We start from the raw sequence: 25000 nt of genomic DNA, 5'->3' as shown, positions 1-25000 counted from the left end.
AGGTTCGGGGGAAGGACTTCACACCGTGTAAAGCAGGGATCGTCCCTCAAAATGGCCGCCAAATCCGAATCCGGGTTTCCTAAGCAAACTGAACATTTATGAAAATAATTAACTGAACATTTAGTGCGGGGGTGTCCATACTTATCCGAAAAGGGCCTGTGTGGGTGCAGGTTTTTGTTTTAGCCCAGCGCTGTGATGCCATGGGGGTATTTCACCAAGCTGACTAACTCAGTAAGCTTGACTTATGCACTGAGTAAAACCTGGAACCGCCTCAAATATGGAACATGTACTACAGTAAATATCGCTGTTTAGGGCTTTACCTAGCGAAGTAGTATGGCTTAATCAATTTATCAGTTAATCAGTAATCAAGCCAGCTTCATCAAATACCCCCCTGATTCAACTTGAAGATCGTGATTAGTTAATTAGTGGAATCCGATTGGACACCACCAATTTAGTGCTTCTGATCGGCTGGACTGTATTCACACCTGACTCCCAGGTAAAGGGAGGGTGGAAAACCAGCCTTTGTCGGCCCTCGAGGATCGTGATTGATGATGTCTGGTGGTCTGCAGTGTCTAGTGGTTTGTGGTTGTTTTCGGCACCCATGGTTCTTTCAAGTCATTTACTGGCTAAATAATCCACACACTTTGTTCTCAAGGCCTTAATTGACAGCCGATTGAAAGGAAACCACAAAAACCAGCAGACACTGCAGCCCCCTGGGAATTCAGTTTGACACCCCTGATCAAGAGTAACACAAGGGCCAGCAACCCTCATCCTGGAGTGCTGAAGGGTGTGGTGCCTTTTGCTGTTACTCAGCACTTAATTGATCACAATGAAAACACCTCACCTTGTTTCTTGGGTCTGAATCGATTGCTGATTTTAAGGTGTAAAACGCTGCGGCTCTCCAGGACCAGGAGTGAGGACCCCAGCACACCCTGCGGCTCTCCAGGACCAGGAGTGAGGACCCCAGCACACCCTGCGGCTCTCCAGGACCAGGAGTGAGGACCCCAGCACACCCTGCGGCTCTCCAGGACCAGGAGTGAGGATCCCAGCACACCCTGCGGCTCTCCAGGACCAGGAGTGAGGACCCCAGCACACCCTGCGGCTCTCCAGGACCAGAAGTGAGGACCCCAGCACACCCTGCGGCTCTCCAGGACCAGGAGTGAGGACCCCAGCACACCCTGCGGCTCTCCAGGACCAGAAGTGAGGACCCCAGCACACCCTGCGGCTCTCCAGGACCAGGAGTGAGGACCCCAGCACACCCTGCAGCTCTCCAGGACCAGGAGTGAGGACCCCAGCACACCCTGCAGCTCTCCAGGACCTGGCCTTGAAGGTGGCTTTGAGCAGTCTGTGTATTTCAGTCATTTCCAACGAATTCATCTGCATGATGAAGCAAACTAGCACAATTAGATTGCTCGAGTATAGCAATTAAAAGTGCTGAAATCGGACAGCTACCATTCGTCAGTAGGCAGATAAATTAGCTACCAGCCTACTGCCCTACCACGTGAATGCTGAATGAAGCAGATCAGAAAAAATAAAATTAAAAGCCGAATGGCTGTTTTATTGTGTACTCTCCAAAGTTTCTAGGCCTTCCCTTGAAACATTATTGTAGGAGAATAAATGAATTACCTGTTTAGAAACACACGACATCCCTCTTTATTTATATATTTCAGCACATCAAAACTAATGGAACAGAGGCAGGGAGATGAAACAGAATTAAACATTCAGCCTGGAGAAAGAAATAATCTTGTGTGTGAGAGAGAGGGAGACTGTACTGTACAGTACATGCGTGTGTGGGTGGCAGTCCTTGTGCAAGTATAATTTACAGAGTATCATTTCTTCTGCGTCAATATTACAAACTACTTTCCAGATCCCCTTTCCAGATCATTACAAGCACAGGGTACCTGTATATATTGTGTCTTTAATGGGTGCTCAACCCCCGGGTTCAAATGTTTTTGTTTCCGCCTTTTCTTCGGGATCGGAATTGAGGCCTTTACCAGACAGAACCTTGGTGAAAGCATTTCATTAAAAAATGTCTGTATATGAAATGAATAAATAAATAAATAAATAAACATAAAATGGGATAACACTTGAACCTCTACCTCGCCAAAAGGTTTACATAACATTGTCATACACATGACATAAAAGCTGTCACAAGATGGCATAACTGATGATGCCAGCTGATGTCAAATGACATAAAACTGTCCTACCTTTATCAGTAATTGTTATGACAGATGCTAAAAAAGTATGACAGTTTATAAGTATGACAGTGTATATAATTTGACATCAACTGACATCATCACATTTCATGTCATGTGTATGACAGTGCTATGTCAGCCTTATGGCAAAGGGGTTCAAGTAAAGTGTTACCAAGACTCGATTTACAGACGAGACACTGCCACCATACCCCTGAACAACATAGTACATTTACTTTGAATGTACTTTCTGAAGTATATCCTGCTGCATAATAAATGGACGCTATGTTAGCTTGCGTTTTCTCAGTAGAGAGGGCTGCAACCTTGTAAGGCAGTGTTTGTAGGTTAAATTCCCATGTGCTGTTCCATTATCGCACCCATGAGCGGGGCCCTTAGCCTTAATAGCTTCAGTAAATATCCCGATATAATTGTGTAGTCCCCCCATAATGACAGCTACCGGAGCAAACATCTGTCAGGGTGGGAAATATCGCTCTGCGGGGTAACGAGCCACTCGAAGGACCGTTGTCAGAAGCAGACGCGGATGCAAAACACTTTGTTTCTGACAAAACACGTGTGAGAGCACTGTGGTGGACTTACACGATCGGCAGCTCACAGCTTTTACATACCCGCCAGTGCACTGTAGATGCGTGCGTTTTGACGGAGGGTTGAAAATTGCACTGTGAAATAACTGTACATGTTTCAATTTGAGAAACTGGTAAACGGAAGACAGGACTCTTTAGCCAGCATGAATACATGGACACTAACAAAATTTGAGGTGTGTGGTTTGAAATCAATCGGAATGTATTTGATCAAAAAGTTCCAATCATAAAAATTGCTCGTAGAGATGAGGCAGCCTGCAACCTAGTGGATAAGGTACATATCTGGGACCTGGAAGGTTGGTGGAGCAAAGCCGTTAACCCTGCATTGGGTTAACGGGGGATTGGTCTAATCAACTGTAAATAACAAATGATTATCATTATTATATGGTGCCCAGACTTTCCATATAATTCTTCCAAATAGGCTATCTTCAAACATCCGCATTTGTGTGCATGGAATCATGGGTAGCGATAAACGACAACAAAACATACGTCAGTCACGTATAAAGCGAATTCAAACCTGAAAAAAACGGGGAACTGCCTTGGGAAAGATGGAAGCAGTGACGCAGGAAACCGGCTAACTTTATCTAGAGGTGAGGCTCAGGCTTTGTTAGTCTCTAAAAATCCTTCTTAGGTATAACCATAAAACAGCTTTTATCGACGGTGATGTTCATTGATTACTTTGTGTTTCCGGTTAATGTCCGTTAAAGATTGATAATGCCTGTCTCCTGGCTCTTGTACAAAAGTAAGGAATAACCGTTACTTAAACTACGTTTCGCACCCTTTAGCTTATTTTCTTAAATGAAAATGCGATAAATACGGCCTCATCAAGGTCGCTGCCAAAACCTGTGTGTGTGTGTGCGAGCGAGCGAGCGAGCGTGCACGTAATTGCCTTCGGTTCTTATTTCATTGGGTAGTTGGTAGTCAGACTGTTCTCGGTTCCTTGCTTGTAGTTCTATTACAGAGAGAGAGGGGGAGATTTAAAGTCAGTGAACGTTTTTATTTACAACTCATCTTTAACATTATCTCACTGAAAGTGAGAGCTCGGTATTTACTTCCTCGGCTCAACGGCACAGCGCAGAAATGCCGTTGTTTTCCAACCCCAGTGCTCCCGAAGGATTAAGGGGAGAAAAAAACAAAAAACAAAAAACCCCAAGAATAATCGTTTACGCCTGCACCTTCCAGTACTGTATCTGTGTCCCTTGTCACTGTAGCGGCGATGAGCAGATAGCGGCTAGCGATAGCAGCAGGAGCAGAGGTAGGGACGGCCGCAGGCAGCCAGTCTTCGCCCAGGCTGCTGGCAAAGTCATCATGGTGGCAAAGCCTCTATTTCAGAATCCCCCTGGTATTGGATGTGTGGCTCTTTCCCAGAGACAAACACCCACCAACATGCCGAGAGCATTACCACTTATTTACCACTTATTTTATCTGAATGAGTATTTCTAATTGTAATTATAAGTAGTATTAATTATTGTTCTGTTTATAAGTTTTACTATTATGTACTGCTATACATATGTATATTTCATATTTGCTTTGGAAATAGTGATGTATTTCCTGCCAATGAAACACATTGAATTGGAGGAAGAGAAAGAAAGAAAGAGAGAGAGAGAGAGAGAGAGAGAGAGAGAGAGAGAGAGAGAGAATTGCGTTAATATTTTTTTTACAGTGGCCTGGGCAACTGAGCAGCTCAGAAATATAAACTTATTCGGCTGTGATGCACATGACCAGTTAGTCCAAGAAAAACAAATAGAAGATTTGTAGTTTAACCATATACACCTGAATCTATAATTTTACTTATTCATATTTTCAATAATAAGTAATCATTTTTACAGCTATAAGAGTGGACTCATGCTCTGCTTCAAAATGAAATCTTTCATCAGTAAGTTTGTACTCATCACCTTCAGCGAGTGCGGAGGAGAGAAATATCACACAGATATTGGCCCCACAAATTCCATATCATTCATTTCCTGTCTATATTACTGGTGGAATATGCTGCATAATTCTCAGGGTGGATATTCAGTACCATGAAGCATTCTGTGACTAACATTCCAGGAGCTGAACATAAATCGGTAGTGTTGTGTAAACACTTGTTCATGCTATCTAAAGGGGAAGTTATGTCATGGATTCTCCAAGGTGACATTTCGGCTCTGCACTTTCCACTAATAACTTTTCAGAGTGCTCACATTTATTCTGTCGCAGACATTCCCTGTGAAACACCGAGCCCCAAGGAAGTGGCGTGTAAACTAAAGAGAGACTGTGGAGTAGTACACACTGTCTTTCTTAGCAAAGAACATTTGCATAGCCGATGGAAACAACCCTGCTCTGTAGACACTTTTATTTACTTGGACGGGGAGGACATTGCATGAGATTTTCTTGTCTATGCAGGTAGAGTTCCTCAGGTTCAGTTTGATCAAAGTATCAAAAGGTATCTGAAACAGACCTGGGTCATATACGCAGTTGTTTTGTATTCGCATACTTTTCTCTGTTTTACGGAGCTTGTCTGATGTATTGGAACCAATGAAATGCTCTCAAAAAGTGCAAACCCCCGCCTTCTGACGCTCTCGGTTGGCTCAGTTGCATCAGGCAAGATCAGCCGAGCACAGAAAAAAAACTTTTGAATCCAAAACAATTACGTATTTGACCCGGGTCTGATCTGAATCCACGAACACAGACTATGTCGCCATGGCGATGGGCAAACGGAATAACGAGTCAATATCGGGCGAAATGAGAATCCGCGCTGAACGTATGGAAATGAGATCTGCGCGAGAGCCGTCTCCCTGCGTTATTATGTCCGCCTAATGAAATGAAAATATGGAGGACGATGATATTATAAATACGGAGTGTGGTTTACAATTCCCCTTTTGTTTGATTACACTGCGCAGTTGATTTCTCTCATTTCAGGGATGAACGGGACTGGATGGGATCCACCGCAGGGCAGGCTGCATATGAACACTTCAATTCGGTTAAATTTAATTAGCGCAACGGAGGGAGAAAAAAAAAAAACGCAATAAGGGCCCCCAAACAATGAAATGAATTACTCATGAGCGGAAGCTTATCAAATCCACATCCTTAGATGTTGAGTATAAAATCGTGATGTAATGTGAGAACAAGTGCAAAATGTACATGTAGAACAGGGATCAAGCATGACCCAAGGGTGTAATTTAAAAGAAAACGTCTGGTCTGGTTGGCTTAGAACAGGGGAGTAAGCACAGAGTACGGCGTCAAACGTCACTTTGATGAGCTCGCGCAGTAAAACAATCCATAGGCCTCCGCTGGTTTCGACACCCAGGGCCCTCTGGTGCAGCTGCAAAACAGTACCTCTGCATTTATCAAATTAGAGCTTGAAATTACATTCGATTCTCCGGCAAGCAGTCAGTTTTAAAGCTCTTTCTGCATTTTTCAGGCCTGACTTTACAATCCGTGTTTGGGCATTGGTCTGCTTGCTAAACCACATGCTGGGAAAATCGGCATTTTTGAAAACCTCAAGGTGTGAAGTCCAGGGGGTCAGAAAGCCGGAAAGTCCTGCTATGTGTTTCTTCTAGTGCTGGGCGAAAATAAAAGCCTTGCCCTTTTAGGATACGATTGAACACCCCTGGGCAGGGCCATGCCAGTCCTGTCCAGGGTCATGGCCAAGCCCGGACAAAATGTAGCAAAGCGTTTATTTTAGCAGAAGTGATGGTACACTGAACATCCTGTTGCAAACCGCGGGCAGACTGACTGACATAGTACGGTTTGCTCTTGTGATGTCTGAGAAGGCATTCTTCAGGCTTTAAAAGCGTAGGCCTACGTCATCATTGATTTGGGCTGCACCCCAGACACACCCATGAAACAGGAATAAATATCCACCAAAGCCTGTTGCAAAACATTGCACACCGTTGGGAGGAAACGTATCGTCCAAGACGTAGCAAAACGTTTTCCGATTGAACATGCCCCAGTTTCGTCAGACTTCTGCATCTCACTGGTTAATGGCATAGACTAGTCCAGGGGTCAGCAACCCTGGTCCTGGAGAGCCGCAGGGTGTGCTGGCTTTCATTGTTACTTGGCATTAATTGATCAGTGAAAGCCGTTGATTACACAGTTCCTTACCTCACCTGGTTTCTTGGGTCTGAATCGGTTGCTTATTGTAAGGTGGAGACGAAAGCCAGCACACCCTGCGGCTCTCCAGGACCAGGGTTGCTGACCCCTGGACTAGCCTCCCAACAAGAGGTTCGTGGACTATCGGACTTGGAGCCTGTACTCCTTTCAAGTGTTTTATTATATTTAAGTCGGTTCACAAGAGTCTCTCGTTATTTGATAACGAAACACGAGGTGAGTGTTTAGTCCGATTTACCAAACGCATACAAAGTCAATATTCCCAAACAAGACCGAGTCATAAAAATGCTTTGCGTCCAACTGGGTGCTTTCCTTGGCGCTAATTAAGCATCGCTCACCCTGCCAAGTCTTCTGTATACACCACAGAAACGGCAAGAGCTTATTTCCGGAGAACTGTCCCAGAGCTTTTCGCTCGAGGGCTGAAGAATGCCCACTGCATTGGCTTGTCATGGACATGGGCATATTGATTCAGCGCTTAACTCTGTTACCGCTGAACAAATTGGCACAATCCATTTTCACAATATTTGAACATGGGTGCCACTTGTTAAATGTAAGCGTGCTGTGGAGTTTCGGTTGTGTACGGGGAATGCTGTGTTTGGACGGAGCAACTTCTCATACTTAACAAGGCTTGATTGTGTTGTTAATTGAATAACGACCTGGGATTGATGTCCATAAATGTTACCTGCTATCCGAGGTTGTTACGATAATTATGCTTTAAAATAATTATTTTAGTCAGCGGTGTATAGGTGGAAACTAAAAGAAACGATACATTTTTCCTTTCTTATCTGGGCCTTAAAGAATTTTGGGGCAGCTGTCTCCATTAGGCTTAATTGGTTCTTCAATTAATTATGTTGGGTCCTAAAACAGTTCATTGAGCAACTATTTAATCTCAATTAAGTTGAATACTAATCTGTATTACTATATTTAATGGGCAAAAATCTAACAGAATTAATTTGATTTGCTTCTTTGCGTCTTTTTCACAAAAACAAGGCAACCACAGCACACACCTGGCAGGTTGTCAATCTGGGATGATGTGTGTGTCAATCTGGGCTTTAATTAACAGCTCAATCAAGTCTGACACTCTGAGAGTTCAGCGGGAAGGAAAACCAGCATGCACTAGTCAGGTGGCAGTGTAATGTAATGCTGCAGAGCATTAGCACCCTGGCTAAATGACCTCATTAGCTGCACACCCCAACACTGGTTCAGGCAGAGCCAACATTGGGCGGCAGTGTAGCCTAGGGGTAGGTTGCTTGACTGGCAATGGTGGAGTTGCTGGTTGAAGCCCCTGGTGGGCTCACAGGGATGCTGACTTGTATCGGGTTCCTAAATTTAAAAATTTGAACTTGAGTACGGCCCAATAAAGAACTGCTCCAGGGGCTTTACCCCTGTTCTCTCTCCTTCTCCCAATGTGGAACTGTTCTCTCTGGCGTTTATCCCTGGTCTCATCTTTGGTAAAGAGATGCATGTTCTCAATGGATAATAAAGTACATAAAGGCTCAAGGTAAACGGTGAACGTATGAACATGCATTCCTCTGGGCCTGTTCCTCAGCTTCTCCCCATAATCTCTCGTCTCTGCTGGCTTCACACGCTGACCTTGAAATCAGAGTCCTGTTTTTTTTCATTATTCTTCAGATTTCCATCGTCAGCTCTGGACGATTTCTAAGCCCGCCGATATTTTTCATGGATGGACTTTTCAATGCGAGCGCCTGTCAATTCCAGCCTGATTGACAGGCCCCACCAGGACCCTTGACTTTGAGTATGATCTCACTGTCACAAACAGGTTTCTCTGCCAACCGTGCAGACAGAGTGAGTTTGGCCGGGTTCTGGAAGTTTCTTTCCTGCGTAGTTCCAGATGCATTCCGCATTTCAGCCACAACGCTTTTTGGGGAGTGTCCACACTAGCAGACCGAGTGGTCTGCAACCATGGTCCTGCAGAGTCTGCTGGCTGGGTCTGCTGGCTTTTGTTGTTGGGTGTGGTTCTTGAATCGATTTAAAGTTCACACAAACATTTGACCTAGTCATTTCACAGGATGGCGAGGCACGGCTCACACTTCTGTTCGCATTTGTAAGTGCACCTTAGGTAAAAAAAATTAAGCCATTAGACAATATGAAAATCTCCAGATTAATTCATATTAGAAATATTGAGCCTAATTAAGTCAGGTAATGTCCCAGAAAGGCTAATGATAGTATGCGTGCACATTCACTGATGTGTTCTGTAGCAGAGTAGTATGTGAGTCTGCTCCTGCAGGGCTGCCATCCTCTGCAGAGTATGGTTCAAATCTCTTCCTGTTTTCCGATGTCTTTTGTGTGGAGGACGGACGGTACAACTCGGTGTGTTATGAGGGCGGTGATGTAAATTGCTGTGAGAAAATGTTTTCCGTTTGAACGTGCCCCTGGTCTTTGCCTTCAGTTTCATGTGATCTCCCCATGCCTCAACGTTGTGTGTGTGTGTGTGTGTGTGTGTGTGTGTGTGTGCAAAGCCAATGAAAAAGCAAAAAATACATTTATGTAATGATCCGCTCTTAATTTTGTAATCCCAACTCAGTCTATATTCGTAGGAAAAAAAGTAAACCAAACAAAACAATTTTCTTCATACTTTTAAAAAGCCAATTTCATACTAAAATTCCTGATGCCAACCGTGATGCAAAATCAGAGACAATTCCTCACAACTGAGAGCGATTGCCAAATCTGGCAGCCCTGAGGAACGCACTGTAATTGCACACCAGGAGCAGATTTGAATGACTTTTCTGCTTAATCAGTGAACCGGGGGAGAGAACCTGCAAGAGCCTAATCCTAGTCTCCAAATGAGGGAGTCTATAAACCAGGGATCATCAACTCCAATCCAAATCCAGTCCTGGTTTTATTTTCTCCCGAGTAGTTAGCGCTACTGATTGGTCTTCACATCTGACTCCCAGGTAAAGGGAGGGTGGGAAACCAGCAGTTCTACGTGCTCCACTTGTTCATCCTTGCTATAAACCCATCTAGTAATCGAGAATAAGACCATGTACTAATCTAGAAAGACTCCCCTATACTGTATACTCCAGGAGAAAACAGAAAAGGAATATGTGGTGTTGACTGCAAGATATGTGGCCTCCTATAACAAAATGAGGGACACTGTTCTTATCCTGCTTGTTAGTGTAAGCTGTCATTCAGCTTGTAGGTTGCCTGTAGGTTTGGCTTTGGCTATTTATAGCCATTTATTTTGTTTCACTGTTTTAACCCATTAATCCCTAGTTTTTTAATTCCTTGGTAACTTGTCTTGGCTAGTTGAGCTGAAGACAAATCTGTTGCATTTTAAAATTGGCCAATGAATGAGGCTGCATTGTGGGTTGTACTGCGTTATAATCATGAGTCACAAAGGATTTCTTTCTAAACAGAATGACATCTGTGGTCATTTTTTTCAACATACTATTTTTAGTTCTCAGTTAATTAGGGGTTAATTGTGTCATTGTTAGTCGTTTTGCTTTGTGAATGACAATATTGCTGATATAGTCATGCCAATAAAGTATTGAGAGAGGGTGTGTTTGTGTGGGGGGATTAAAGTAAGCTAACATTTGTATTTACAACTAATCTTTAACATTTTCTCACAGAGCTCTGTATTTAGTTCCTTGGCTTAATGGTACAGCGCTAAAATGCTTTTGTTTTCCAACCCCAATGTTCTTGATCCCTAAGGATTAGGGAAAAAAACTGAGAGAGATCATGTTCACCTTGACTGCACTAGAGCTTCAGATAGCTTCTCTTCCTCTTCCAGTCGAAGTGAACCTCCGTGTTCTAGGAAGCGCCGGGGTTCGACGGGCAGTGAACCAGGCAGAAAGGGGCGTAATGATGCACTGGAAATGGCCTGTCCCAAAAGAAGGCCAGGGCACCAGACAGGCTTGCCAACGTTCGATTGCCCTCTCTTGCAGAAAATATTTTTCGGGCCTCTCCTGGGACACGACTAAGGCAGTGCCACCGCTCACATTGCTGGACTAAGCACTGCAAATCCTTGACATTTTTTGGCTCCTGATTGGGTCTTATAAACACTGTCATTTTCACGTCCAGTTATGGTACGGCAGAAACCCCGGTAAATCTCGCAGATTTGAACCTGCGGCTTTTTTGTTACCGCGTTCCCTGCCGAGCTGCTTCCGACCGAGAAGATATTCTGAGCTGCGGTCTGAACGTCGTGTAGTTGTACATGAGCGATAAAGAACAAACCACAGGCATTAGCCAAAAAGTGCACTAAAAATGCAATTTTCTCGACGCAGCCCGCTGCGACCCGAGCTTGGCTGAAGAGCCCGTTCAAGATGTGTGCTGGCGGTGATCTTTGACTTGTTCGCCATGGAAAGAGGGAGCGCAATTTTCCCTCGCCTGCAATAAAGGCTCTTTGCCACGCTCTTCACTCGCAATCGTACGCTCCGCTTTGATTGGTTTCCGTACAGCTCGTGACGCAGCGGGGTCGATTACATACAAATGCGCGTTACATGTACATACAAAGATAACCCCCCCCCCCCCCTCTGCCCCATCCGCTGTGTGCCTGGCTAACTGCTCCCGCCTGCGTCCGTGTTGCGTCTCGCCCCGCTTTCCTGCTCCATTTTTATTGATGAGATGTTTGGAGGTATCTCACTCTGGTTGAATCTGTGCTGCGATCTCCAACCCAGGGCCCAGAGCATCTTGACTGTGAGCGATCACAATTAATCAAACTGAATAATCGCCGCGATGGATTAATGAGTTGTTTTTGGCTTCCCGGCCATTCGAGAGATCGTCTTAATAATGGCTGCGGGGGGAGGAAGCCAGGTGGCATCTGCTCGAGTTCTTTTAGCGTTCGGTTCGGCACGATTGGCGGCTATAAACAGGTGACTTAGCCTCCGGAAATGGGTTATCCAAGGTAGGGGTGGACGGCGAACGATATCGCAGGTGTCATTTTAATCTACGGCTACGGAGGTAAGTCTCAGCGGGGTAGTGTGTTAACAAGAAGTCATTATGTTCATTTTTCATGTGACCTTTCATTTAACATTATGCTTATAGATTAGCTGAGTCTCTGTTGTAAATATGAATTTTCTGCAGCCACCACAAATCCAGGGATCAGAATCAGGGGCAGAGCTAAGTGGTTATAAGGGACGTGTGTGTGTGTGTGTGTAGGGGATGGGTGTGTGTGTGTGTACGTGCGGGGTTGTGTGTGTAGGGGATGGATCTGTGTGTACGTGTGGGGGTGTGTGTTTAGGGGATGGGTGTGTGTGTACGTGCGGGGGTGTGTGTGTGTGTAGGGGATGGGTGTGTGTGTACGTGCGGGGGTGTGTGTGTTGGTGTGTGTGCGTTTGCATGTGGGTAGATGGTGGTAGATCTCCAGGAACAGGTTTGGTTACCTCTACAGTTCTTGCATATAAGACTCTGGGACAATACAAGGAAATATGGGCATGCTTAATGAAAGGAATGACTGATCCATCTTTTCAGGGTGAGTTAAGCTAAATCTGAACTAAACCGCAGTGTTCATTCAGCATTGATTAGCATCAGGCCAACAGACATGCTCTGCATGACGCCATACCCTGGTCTGCTCTTCAAACGGCTAACTGCCACCGACAGAGCTAATTAGCAGACCCAAATCTTTGTTGTTACCTCCACGGACAGAACAAAAACCAACCTTTTCGTAATGACGGCCGACAGGTTTGCCTTTTATTGCCAGGCAGACTTCATTATTCCTGAATATTCTGTTGACTTATGGGACTGGAACTGCCGTTATGGCTCCAACCACTTCAACTGAATTAAAAAAATATATGAGTATAGGGGAGTCTTTCTGAGCTGGGACCATGTGATCATTAAATATATATATATATATTTTTATTTGTGTCAGTTGGTGTGTGAGAGGCAAGAGGCCAAGTGTTTGTGTTTTGAGAGTGCACTGATTGACTGGTTTATTGACGATGAGGCGAAGTTTAAATATCAATTCATTCGATCGCCCCTGGGAGCAAGATAGTTTCCGATTGCCGCATGCTCAGGGGTAGCTTGGATCAACTTGGTGCTATAGGACAGAGAAGGGAACCGCTCCACAGAACCTTCAATCAGTCTTCAGACCCTACACCTCTGGCCTGGTCTCTATGATCTGCAACCTCGAGGTGACCGGGGATTGCTTACCGTCACTCCTTGTGTCTCTTTCTCGCATCCGTACCTCACTCTTTTGCTCCGCCCAAAGGACACAAGGAAGAGATGCACGGATGACACGGTATGAGGAGGAAGAACCCGAGGCAGACCTGAGTGTGAATTATAGACGTGACCGATGCGGAGAGGTCGATCCGCAGCTGAATCGTTTATGTCATGCGTTCTGAAAGGAGACTTCCCAGAAGGCCGCGGTCAGGTATTCTTGCTGAAGTTCCTTCCGGAAACCTCACTTCTCACCTCGGCGAGGAGCATTTCCCGGATTTGAATGTCCTTAAAGATGGCGGACCTCCATTGATTTCTGGGTCTGGCAAGGAGACAAGGAGACAAGGAGGCGTAAACTCAGCGATTTGAATGAGCCCTGGGCTTTTCCTCCCTGCTGTTCCCTTCTCCCAGTCGCGATGACCCTGCGGTGGTGGGACTAACCTTACCCTTTCAAGAGTAGGTTTTCTTGGAGTGTTTTTCCAACGTTCTTAACCAGTGTTCTAGAACTCCACTGCTTTCAATCACCAGTGGTGATTGTGACATCAGCGTCAGAATGTTCAGTTAAGAACATTCTAATCACATCACATTCACGATTGTGCACCATGAAGAGCACAGCTGACTCATCGGGCCCTGCAGAAACATATTGGTTCCTCTCCAGTCCCCCTTATTAGTACTCCCACCTTCCATACTAATTCAGGTTATGGTATTTTTAATGGTTTCAAGGTTATACTTTTCAAGGTTTCTTGCATCTCTTCTTAGGGTTGTTATGGGTGTAGTCTGTATGTATCTACAATTAGTTATTGTTTAGCAGTTAACGTGCGGTAGTGCTTTTAGTCATGTGTCTTTGCTCTACTGATCTGGGAATGTTCTATGAATGTACTTATGTCTCTCCTGCATTGTATGTCACTCTGAGTAAGGCTGTCTGCTAAACGAATCTAATGTAATAATGTACTGGAAGTGCTTTTCTTTGCTAAATTGGCTTTTCTCTCTTTTGTGCAACCGTCTTGATGCATACTAAATAACATGCGCCATCTGATTGCTGTAGCTGCAAGAAAGCATGATTACAAACCTCATTAGAGCATTCTTAATTTGTGCTTGTAATAAGAGCAACAAAGGAACACAAAGCAGAGTGGTTAATTGCATTTCAGTTTTTCCCTCTTCTTGAATGGGTCTTTCACTAGCAATCACACTACTGTTTGATTGTGGCCATTTTATAATATGGGAAGAATAGAGTTGCAGGAGAACATATGAGCATCTTTCTGCTATAATGGCAGCTTAACTTCCATGCGGAGATTCATAAAATGGATTGGTAACGCCGGGTCTATATTCATTGCATGACTTGCATGAAGAAGATATGAAGTTGGAACTGTCCCAGTCTATTGACTCCTAACTCTTCCATGATGTTCTTGGGTTGTCACTGTTTTCTGTCCGATAAACCATTGGAAGTAAGGTCATATTTAAACAATTTGTTTTTTCTCATGGAAGCAGGACTAGGTTGTCAATTTGTATCATTGTGATAGGGTGGTAATTAGCCATATATTATTTACAAATTGTGATGGGCCCTAGATAGGTGATTTGGGATATGTTAACCAATAAACACCGACGTGCGCTCCTAGAAGGGAGATTATATTCACACGAAAAATATCCATTTAATTCTGTCTGTCGCACCCCGTATGCAGTGAAAAACACTGATTGTGAGAAGTTTTTATTGGCTCGTACTGCCGTCAGTCATCCACTCCCATTCAGCGGGCTATGCACTTGTAAATTCAGTGCGCGCGCATTGGATAATTATTCCACCGACTCCGCCCATGCATGCGCTGAAGGTGGCCAATGCAGGCGAAGCGGGGCGTGTTCGTGGGGCGGGCTCCCGTGTGATGCTGATGCTGTGTCTTCTGTTCCAGGGGTGCGGGTGCAGGTGGAACGGCAGGGCTAGCACCGTCTGCATCTGCTCGCAGGAGAAGAAGACGGAAAAAAACTGCATTCTATTTTCCGCGTACTGGATCCAAATTATCCTGCCATTCCAGGAATATTACACCGCTGTTCAAACTGGGGGAGTTGAGACGACACAAGTAAGCGCCCTTTTTACAAATATATTCTACACGTTCGCTCTTGTCACCGCAAATGTCTTGACTGCATTCCGAATTTGGACACACCAAACCGCTCTGTGTAGTTATGTCGGATGATAGACATTTTACTGCCAACTGCGACGGTTACGGACACGGTTTAATTTAAGCACTTCAATTGTCAGTACTCCGCAAAGTAGAGTGGTGTGTTTTTCCTTAAGTATATTACAGGTAGGTGAAGGTTTTGTGTTGTGTAATTCTTAAAGGGTTAAATTCGTAGTGTGCTTCTCGTGTACAGTGCCCAGACGGACAGCAAGCAAAATGCGAAAGCTACGTGGATCCGTTAGTTGGCACGGGGAACGGAAAGGAGACTGAGGGTCAAGTCGCTTTTAAGGCGTATCTGGATGGTGGGCATACGGAGTTATACGTGGAATAATAATAATAATAGTAGTAGTAATAATAATAAACATATTGGCCATTTCGTCAGTTCCGAATATTTATCTTTACGTTATCTTGCCAACAAATAAATTGTAGCCTATATCGCAGATGCCCGCAAGCTGGCACGGGTGCTGTGAATGTTGTGCATTGTTAAAATGACAGAAAATCAGTCACCTTGCCCTTTCTTGGCGTTCGGTTCTCTGTGGAATTGCTGGACGTGGTTAATATAACCGTGTGTCCCAACAGACGAAACGATGTCGTGCAGGATGCTGATCCACGCGTGACGATTAGACGACTGCAAGTTTTCAAATATGATTTACACCACAAAAATAAATAAGAACTCTAGGCCCAGAATAAACAAAATAAACTAATAAACGAAATATAAAAATGAATAGACTTAACCTAAAAATAGAAATAAATCATTAATACGACGCTCGTTTTCTGCGACTCGTCCGTTCTATTTGGGTTATGTTGAACTATTATGTTCAATTGCCTGTCTGGTGAAAACGAACATGGGCTCAGCCGGGGAAGTTGGGTTATGTCGCAAAAAGGTCGTGTATTGTATTTTGTGGTGTTGGTATTTGCTGGACATTTACATCATTTGATGGACTCGAGGGGGTGCTAACCTCTGTATAATGACACGGTTGAAATTTTACGATGTTGGCGTGAACAGTTGTAGGGTATATTTGCGCGACAGTGAATACAATGCGTGCATATAAAAAAAAATAACGCATGCAAAGCTCCCCTATTTATTCTGTATGCATTTGACTGCGTCTCGGTAAATGATATGTGATCAAAAGCCTTTAATATTTGCAAACGACCTGTAGGCTATAATGTGTTATTCTATAGCACTGTTGTAATGTGACTAGGTATGTCAGCTGCTGTGGCGCACTAGGGGGTTTCATAAAAAAAAAAAAAAAAAAACCTCTAAATTTAAAATGCATATGGAAAATCGACATCTAACTAAGATGCGTGTTTCTGCCAACACATTGGATATAGGTGTCAAAGTAGGACTTGAATTGATTGGCATAAACTGGGCTAAAGCGACGGAAGCCTATCGAACCGGCTATCTTATAAATGCAAATAATGCAAGAGCTAGTTGTGGAGTAGGCTGAGTGGGTTTAGCATGGGGATTGGGGAAGACTTACACCTCCTACATCTTTAAGATGAAACGTATTGAAATAGAGGATGGAAACATAAGGCACTGGTTTCGTAGGCTATTTGTGGTAGTTTGCTTAAGTTGCTGAGGAGTATGTGTCTTTCCTATGGCAGTTATATAGCGGATTTCCTTACGTAGCCTATAGCGGAATGTCCGTTACTGTTTGTGATAAGCTACAAAAGGTACTGTCGTCGACGTCTCTTATTCGTGTGGTATAAATTAGCAATTTAATGTAAATGTGATGACACTATGTGTGTATGCCCAGGCATGCAGGCATTCAAGCAGTGTTATGTATCCACATTAATATTCATTTCAGAATTAGGACCAGGGTTAACTGCTGATGTTCGGCGGAATTTCTGCCTGTCTTTCCCGTCAGCGCTATGAGAGTGGAGGCCAAGAACATTTAAATTCCTTGAAGAGTAGTGCCTGTCGGTGAAAACATGGATAAAAAATGAGACCGCATCAAAATTTCTGTTTCAGTTCGTTTTTTGACACTGTCTTAGTAAAATCTTACCTTTTCATTAAAATTCCAAACCAAAATATTGTCATTCAGAGAATTTAATTTGCGGACAATGACAACTTGTCAAATTCCTAAAAATGCACTGTGACGTCTATAGCCGAGTATAGATAATAAAAATAACAGTGTATTGGTTATTGGAATACTGGGAATGTTTGGTGAAGTAATGCCGGTTATTTTGGCCAGAGCTGGAGATGCTTCATCACTGTAGCTCCAGGCCACAATCAGTCATGAAGCTAACCCTGCTGAGTCAACAGCAGGCCAAAACATAGGGCATGTTGTACTTAGTACTTCATTTTAAAAAGCAATGCATCCATTTGTAGGATACTGAAATGTGTAATAATTACAATAATTTGTTATTTATCCAAAGCGACTTATTATAAAACTTTATTTCGTACAATTAAAATAAAAAAAAATAAAAAAAAATAAAAAAATCGACTTACAGTTGATAAGCAATGTGGGGTTAAGGGTCTTGCTCAAGGGCCCAACAGCTGTGTGGATTTTATAGTGGCTACACCGGGACTTGAGCCACCAACCTTCCGGGTCCCAGTCATGTACCTCAGCCTCTAGGCCACAGGCTTCCCAGTGTTGGATGCTGTGCACCTGGTTGAGAAAACGAAGAAATGGACAGATGGACAAAAAGAGAGCAGGGAAAGAACAGGGGTAATGTGGGGTGTGTGTGTGTGTGTGTGTGTGTGTGTGTGTGTGTGTGTGTGTGGGATGGGGGGGGGGGGGGGTGATCGAATTCATACACATGAAACCTGACACATTTTTAATAGAACAGTGGAGTTAATTAGCTCTGAGGTTCTCTGCTATCTGTGGGCCTTAATGCATTTACAAAAGTTTTTTTTCTCTTTTCGTTTTTAGCTAAGGACGGGCGAGCTGTCTGATGAAATGGAAATGTACAAAAAGGAGTTCAGGGCCGGAGGCGCGGTCGGTAGAAACGGGCGATTTTTAAAAAACCGTTTCTACTTCTGTTCTTACATCCCTCGCTCGGAAAACAATGAAAGGGCCATCTCTCAGACGGAGAGAGAGAGAGAGAGAGAGAGAGAGAGCTGTTTATGCCGGGAGCTGGAGGGGCCGGAAAAGAGCCGGACATGTGCAGTTGTGCTTAATAGTTACTTGTGCTGACTGTTAAAAAAAAAAAGAAGATCAAAGTGATATATTTGTGTTGAAAGGAAGCCAAGTTGTAGCGGGGCTTAATGGCCGCTCTCCGTGTCCGCGTCGGGAGCAGAGCTCCGCGGTCAGCGCGTGTAATTGTCTTAGTGCTGTACTGTACGTACTGTATGAGTGGGACATCTGAAGTGACAGAGAAAGACGGTTATCGGGCGTACGGTCTGCGGTGAGGAATATCGTGATGCTGGCCCGGCCCGGGTGAAAGGCTGTGTGCCGGTCGATGAGAGTTGCTGGTTTGACCTTGTCGTTATAACTTCATTCCTCCCGTGATTTATGGTCCGCTTAAAAAAACGGTTATGTTGGGCTATTGATAGATCTGGTTACGTGCAGCTTACTTGTAAAGGAACTTTCTTAAATGTACCGGGACAGACAGCAGCCGGTGGCAGTGGTTCCCGACCCCGTTCCTGGAGATCCGCCGTCCTGTACGGTTTCATTTCAACTCTTAATTTGACGCGCATGACTCCACCAATTAGCCGCTCGGCAAAATCTGTAGCTCTGTGGTAACGAACCTTGTGTCCGGAGGTCTGCAGTCGTGTAGGTTTTTACTCCATCTCTGACAAAGCACACCTCATTCAACAGCTAGAGCAGGGCTGCCCAACCCCGTTCCTGGAGATCTACCATCCTATAGGTTTTCACTCCAAACCTAACAAAGCACACCTCATTCAACGGCTAGAGATCTTGTTCGGCTGCTATTTTGTAGTCAGCTCTGTTCAACTAGGGTTGAAATGAAAAACTACAGGATGATCGATCTCCAGGAATAGGGTTGGTAATCACTGGTCAGAGGAATCCCAGAGAAGTTTCCATTGGTGGCACCCCTAGTGTTCAGGTAGCGGTACTACACCGGGAACACAAATCCTTAAATATTAACGCAAATTTTTTTTTAAACATGCGAACTGGCCTTGAGGAAATTATCTGCCAGTGGACCTCCCAATTATTATTGCCATTATAGTTATTGTGCCTCGTGACAGACGTGTGAAGGTTTGTGCTTACTGACTAACAGACAAACGCCGACAAGCTTGTGTGAAGGAGACCCTTCAGGGCTGGCTTTGCTGTACCTCTCCGCGGGCTCCTCCGCTCGTCAAAAGTCAGGCTTTTCACCGCGAACAAAGGCGCTTGAACGGTGTCGTAAGACTGCAGATGGATTCAAGTCTGAATACGAGTATTTCTGCACTGTATGATCTGTCAAGGGCCTTCTTTTTTAGCCCCATTGAAAAGTGCTGGAGCAGACAACCTTTCATGCTTGCTTCTCAAACAAATTATTTTTTGCCCTCGGAAAATCTAAACGTATCGCCCCCGTGTCCAATTCTTCCTCTTGCGCGAGAAAAAAAAAACACCTAAAAAAAAAAAATGTTTTGTGGCGGGGAATCGTATCTTCTGTTGAAGCGGGCGTATTTTGTAATGCCGTAATCTCCCGTTTTAAGGGGTTGCATAATTATCAATTAATGAAACTTATCTCGCGAACGCCTAAAAACGAGTCTGCGGCGAGACGGAAGATAAACTGGCGGGCTGAGGACTCTGTCAGCGCTATTGAATTCAGCTTACTTTATTGAGGGTGCTTAAACACGGTCATTGTGCGCTGATTACTGTAATAATCGCAAATGCGCCCATTTGAATAATCGCTGCAGACCTTTTGAAAATGCGCCGCGCGGCCCCGACGGAAGTACGTTTCGGTTTTCTTTCGCGCTCCGTCGTTTGACATTGCGGCCCGCGCCCGTACACGGGACGAGCTACTGTTCTGCATATCAATGTGTCCTTTGGAAACGCTTTCCGTGTTGGTTTTTACCCGATTGTTATGCAGCGGGACTGCGGAGAACGCTTGCGCTTCGCCCCCGGAGTTCGGCTTGAATGTCGTCGGAGGTACGACGTTTGGCGGAGGCAACGACCTTGGCCTCGCTCGCGTAGCGGACGTAAAGGCGGGGATTGGGGGTTTTGAAGTCGCCGATTTTTGTCCTGCGCTCTCTTTGCCGCCGAGGCTAACGTGTCCGGTTGGCATTTATATAGCGCCTTTATCCAAAGCGCTGTACAAATGATGCCTCTCGTTCGCCCGTTCGTACACGCACTCGCACGCCGACGGCGATTGGCTGCCGTGCGAGGCGCCGACCAGCTCGTCGGGAGCGTTAGGGGGTTGGGTGTCTTGCTCAGGGACACTTCGACACAGCCCGGGCGGGGGATCGAACCGGCAACCCTCCGACTGTCAGTGACAGCTCTTACCGCCTGAGCCACGTCTCCCCCGTGTCTCTTTGTGCCGACTGGTTTCTTTTCTGAGGGGAACTTATGCTTTGAAAGTGTGATTCATTGTGATATAACACATTTAAGCAAGCCTTATTTCAATTGGTGTTTTCACCTTTATAAATGAGGAAAAAACTTCTACTGTCTAGTGTTATACATTGAGGCCAGCAGAGCAACCCATGCCCTGAATTGGGATCGCGTTTTCAAAGTACAGAATAAGGAGGTGTTACTGTACCTTTGAACACAAAGTAAAAGTATACACTCACTGAGCGTGCTTTATTAGGCTTTTCTGCTGCTGTAGCCTATCCGCTTAGAGGTTTGATGCATTGTGTGTTATAATGCGTGGTTATTTGCCCTGCCACTTTCTGTCAGCTATGACCAGTCTGGCCCTTCACCTTTGACCTCTGACATTATCAATGCATTTTTGCCTGCAGAACTGCTGCTGGATGTTTAGTTTTTCGCACCATTCTCTGTAAAATCCAGAGACCGTTGTGCTTGAAAATCAGCAGTTTCTGAGGTATTCAAATCACCCTGTGATTTGACGTGCTCCTCAAATGATTGACAGCAGGTGCAATACTCTCGGGCCTTTCGGCGTCCACCCAAAAATGAAGGTACAACCGATTGTCCCTCGGGCAATACTCTATGGGTGCATAACATAGCTCAGTATAGAATTATTTTGTACCTTTTTTTACTGGGAGGAACATACCTCCACCGTCAGTATCTGTGAGTGCATTGGCTGCAGTCTCAGCACACGCGTGTTCTACAGGAGCGTCACCGCTGACCCCCCCCCCCCCCCCGGGTTCATGCGGAGGGCACGGACGGCTCATGACGAGGCGCGGGACGTTTTCCGGCACAGGATCACGCCCGTCAGAGCGGGGGCGGCCTAACCCCAGCGTAATCCCTCAGGCCCTGAAGGCGGGGGGCACGCCTCGTTAAACTCCCCTCCCGCGTCTCCTGCAGAGGCTCATGGGAGGGGGGGGTGAAGTAACCTTCGGTCATGACTTTGCCGTCCTGTGGGGGCGGGGAACTCTCCCAAAATCAAAGCTCCCAGGAGCAGTGGAGCTTTGATTAAGAGTTCAGAGGCGGGAAAATTACGGGCGTCGCGCGCTGGCTTTGAGGGACGGATGTGCCTTTAAGACTGATTACCTGCAGCCGGCGGAGAGGGACAGAGAGGGGACAGGCCGGCATCGATCGGGGTCGCCCCAAATTCCGTAACCACGGCAGCGGGGCCGAGGACGGACAGATTCATTAACTCCCGCCGGAAAAATGAAAGTGCGTTTTTATCTTCACGCGCGGCCGGTCAGATACCCGAAATTTGTTTCACTCTGAGCTGAAAACAAGGGAACGCTGCCATTCTCCAGCGCCTCCTCATTGTCTGGAGTTAACGTCGCAAGAAGTAGCTAGCTCCGGCCGGGGAAAAAAAAAAATCATGAATACATCATAAAGAATCAGGAAATAATTCAGCGGATTCAACTGCGTGAAAGGAAGAAGCGTTCATTCGACTTTAAGGCAGACGCGTTTCATTTGAGCCGTTCAACAGAAATTAAAAATGAATAAACACGCTTGTTCCATCGCAGTGACTGAACGCCGGCTAGCCTGCATTTGTATTCACGAGCTGCTATCATGTTAGCGCATTAGCGACCGGCTTCAAAATCTGTCTCCCGACTGCATTCAGAAGCCCAAATATTGTCAAACATTTCATCTCTCTCGTTTAGCAGACACTCAGACCCAGAGTGACTTTCGCAGATTATCTTTTTAAACATTCGAATCATTTGTAGAGATGGATATACTGAGAGAATTCAGATTGACTAGCTTTCTGAAATGTGCCGCTGTGCTGTGTCCCGGCTGGGAATGAAACCTGCAGCCACTGATCCCAAGCCCAGGTCCCATTATGCTGGATCTTCATATCTAATCTTATCAGAAAACGGCCAGTGAGGGAGCAGGGTTTTTGTCATAGCCCGGCACAAGGACACCCAATTCAACAAATTAACTAATCGTGATCTTCAATCGAGATCTTTGAAGCTTGGTTCTCTCGCTCCGGTGTGGCTGGCTTCAGTATATGTCTCTCACCCACTCCATTCACTGTAAGTCAATGGTACCAATGCAGCCAAAATAAAATCGGGAGCAGTTTGCATCACCATACATACTCAAATTGCCCCACAATACACTCTCCTATTGCCCCTCCTGCTCTAGGACTCCGTATTGCCCCGTTCGGATGCCTGTATGACCTGCCCCTCTGGGCCTCAGTGTTGCAGGTTCGAGGGGGGAGTCCTGCTGTTGCACCCTTGAGGCGGGTCATCTACCTGAAGGGCTCAGGAAGAAATGGGGTCATTGACACGCTACAGAATACCCACAGAGCGCATTTCTGTGACCGCTTTTAGATCGCTTCCCCGTACGGAGCAAGTACAAAGTCACACTTGATCCTTTTTTATGAAGACGTCTGGATGTGAAGCTTCGGGTTGGTGAGCTCCTGCAGCAGGAGGAGAGAGCATCATGGCTGAGATTCTGGTTTTTGGTACGGAGGGAGTGAGCTCAAGACTTAACAGGAAGTTCTGGGTCTCTACAGGAAGCTCTCTCTCTGTCTCACTCTCTCTCTCAGCTCTGTCTCTCTCTCCCTCTCTCTCTCTCTCTCTCCGGGGTTGACTTTGCCGTCACCTTTCTCCATTGCTGGGACTTCACTGCAAATTAGAGCACGCAGTCAGAAAGGGAGGGAGCTGGTCATCACTGGAATTTTGAAGGAAGACTGTGGAGGTGTGTGTGTGTGTGTGTGCGTGCATGCATGCCAGTGAGTGTGTATGTGTGTGTGTGTATGCAAGTACTGTGTGACTGTGTGTGTGTGTGTGTGGGAATACATTTGTGAGTGTGTGTATGTGTGTATCTGTGTTATTAGTGTTTGCGTCAGTGTGTGTGCACATGTCTGTGTGTGTGTGTGTGTGTGTGTGTGTGCACATGTCTACGTGTGTGTGTATGTGTCAGTGTGTGTGCACATGTCTATGTGTGTGTGTGTGTGTGTGTGTCAGAGTGTGTGTATAGTGTGTGTGGAGACCTACCCCCATATTGGCTCAGTTACAGCCGGTGAGAGGCCTCTCTCTCTCTCTCTTTGAACAGCACAATGGAGGCGGTTGAAAAGGGCGCGCGATGCGTGGGGATCGGCCGATCTCCCTCTGGGCTAGCGTTAGCGTTAGCGCTGGAGCGTGCTTTCACTCTGCTGCATCTGCCTCGTGTACGAAGACCCCCGAGGCACAGACAGAGGGGCCACGTTTGCTCAGGGGCCACGTTTGCTCAGGGGCCACGTTTGCTCAGGGGCCACGTTTGCTCAGGGGCCACGTTTGCTCAGGGGCCACGTTTGCTCAGGGGCCACGTTCGCTCAGGGGCCACGTTCGCTCAGGGGCCACGTTCACTCAGGGCCCGGGCACAATGCCACTGTGGTCTGGGTCGAATAATTAGAATCATGACTCATCATTAAACGCAAGCCTGCCTGTTTTTCGTTGACGTTTGAGGCTAAAGGTTGGTGACTACAGGAGTCATCAGCAAAATGAACTTGCTAAAACTGTGTTCGTGCAGAAAACATTTTACAACCAAAACGGCTAAAACTTAACTCGGTATTATTGAGACATTAGGGACCAGTTTTGTACACACAGACTAAACCTAGTCCTGGACTAAATTTGAGTTTTGATTCTCCATACAAAACTCTATTTGGTGCAGGACAGAGCTCAATCTGGGACTCTGAATCAGACCACTGAGTGTGCATGCTAAAATGCGTAATGTAAGTTATGTATTCTAACCAAGTATGGATGTAGACGCGGTGAGCACACAAATATAAACACCCATAACAAGCCATAAAAACCCCATTATACCATAAAAATGCCATAATTACCTGAATCCATTACATAAGACTGGGCCGTATGGCATTCAGGGAGGCAGGAGACTTGCTGGCTCTTCAGTATGCAGTTGCGTTCAAATTACTTTTGAACATATTACAATTATTTTTATCTTGGGTTTCCACATATGCGGTGAGAAAAGTGTGAATCAACGAAGAGTCTGAGAAACCTCATTTATTTTTGCTAATTTATTTTAGAAATCCAAACAGCATTCCTTCTCACCCCCCACTCAGTCACTCCAAAGACACACGAGTGTTCATCTCTAAGAAATGGGAGTGTGCCTCCAGGTTTTCATTCCAACCAATTAAGGCTGCCTTAATTGGCTCCAGCTACTTATTCATCCATATGCATTTAGCTGCATTGAAGCACAGAATATAAGCAACACTTTCACTGTGTATATATTATGCGTAAACCTACAGCCCTAATTCCGTGAATCATTGGACTAATTATATCATCAAGATCTGAGGCTGGAATAAAAACCAGCACACACACGGCTCTCTATGGTGTGAGGTCACAAACAGGTGATTAGAATGTTCTTATCTG

At 45.4% G+C, this 25000-nt stretch overlaps 1 protein-coding gene across 1 annotated transcript in view; it reads left to right on the top strand.

The window, feature by feature from the left end:
* The first annotated feature begins 3318 nt into the window (after positions 1-3318).
* nrxn2b (neurexin 2b) overlaps positions 3319-25000 on the top strand; it is a 794861-nt gene continuing 773179 nt past the window's right edge. The window contains exons 1-2 of the mRNA XM_061234183.1: positions 3319-3381; positions 14896-15063. The gene's annotated coding sequence lies outside the window, so the exon portion shown is untranslated. The remainder of the gene's footprint in view (positions 3382-14895; positions 15064-25000) is intronic.

The sequence above is a fragment of the Conger conger genome, chromosome 3 (assembly GCF_963514075.1).
Source record: "Conger conger chromosome 3, fConCon1.1, whole genome shotgun sequence".
Classification (NCBI taxonomy): Eukaryota; Metazoa; Chordata; class Actinopteri; order Anguilliformes; family Congridae; genus Conger; species Conger conger.
This window is presented reverse-complemented; position numbering and strand designations above follow the sequence as displayed.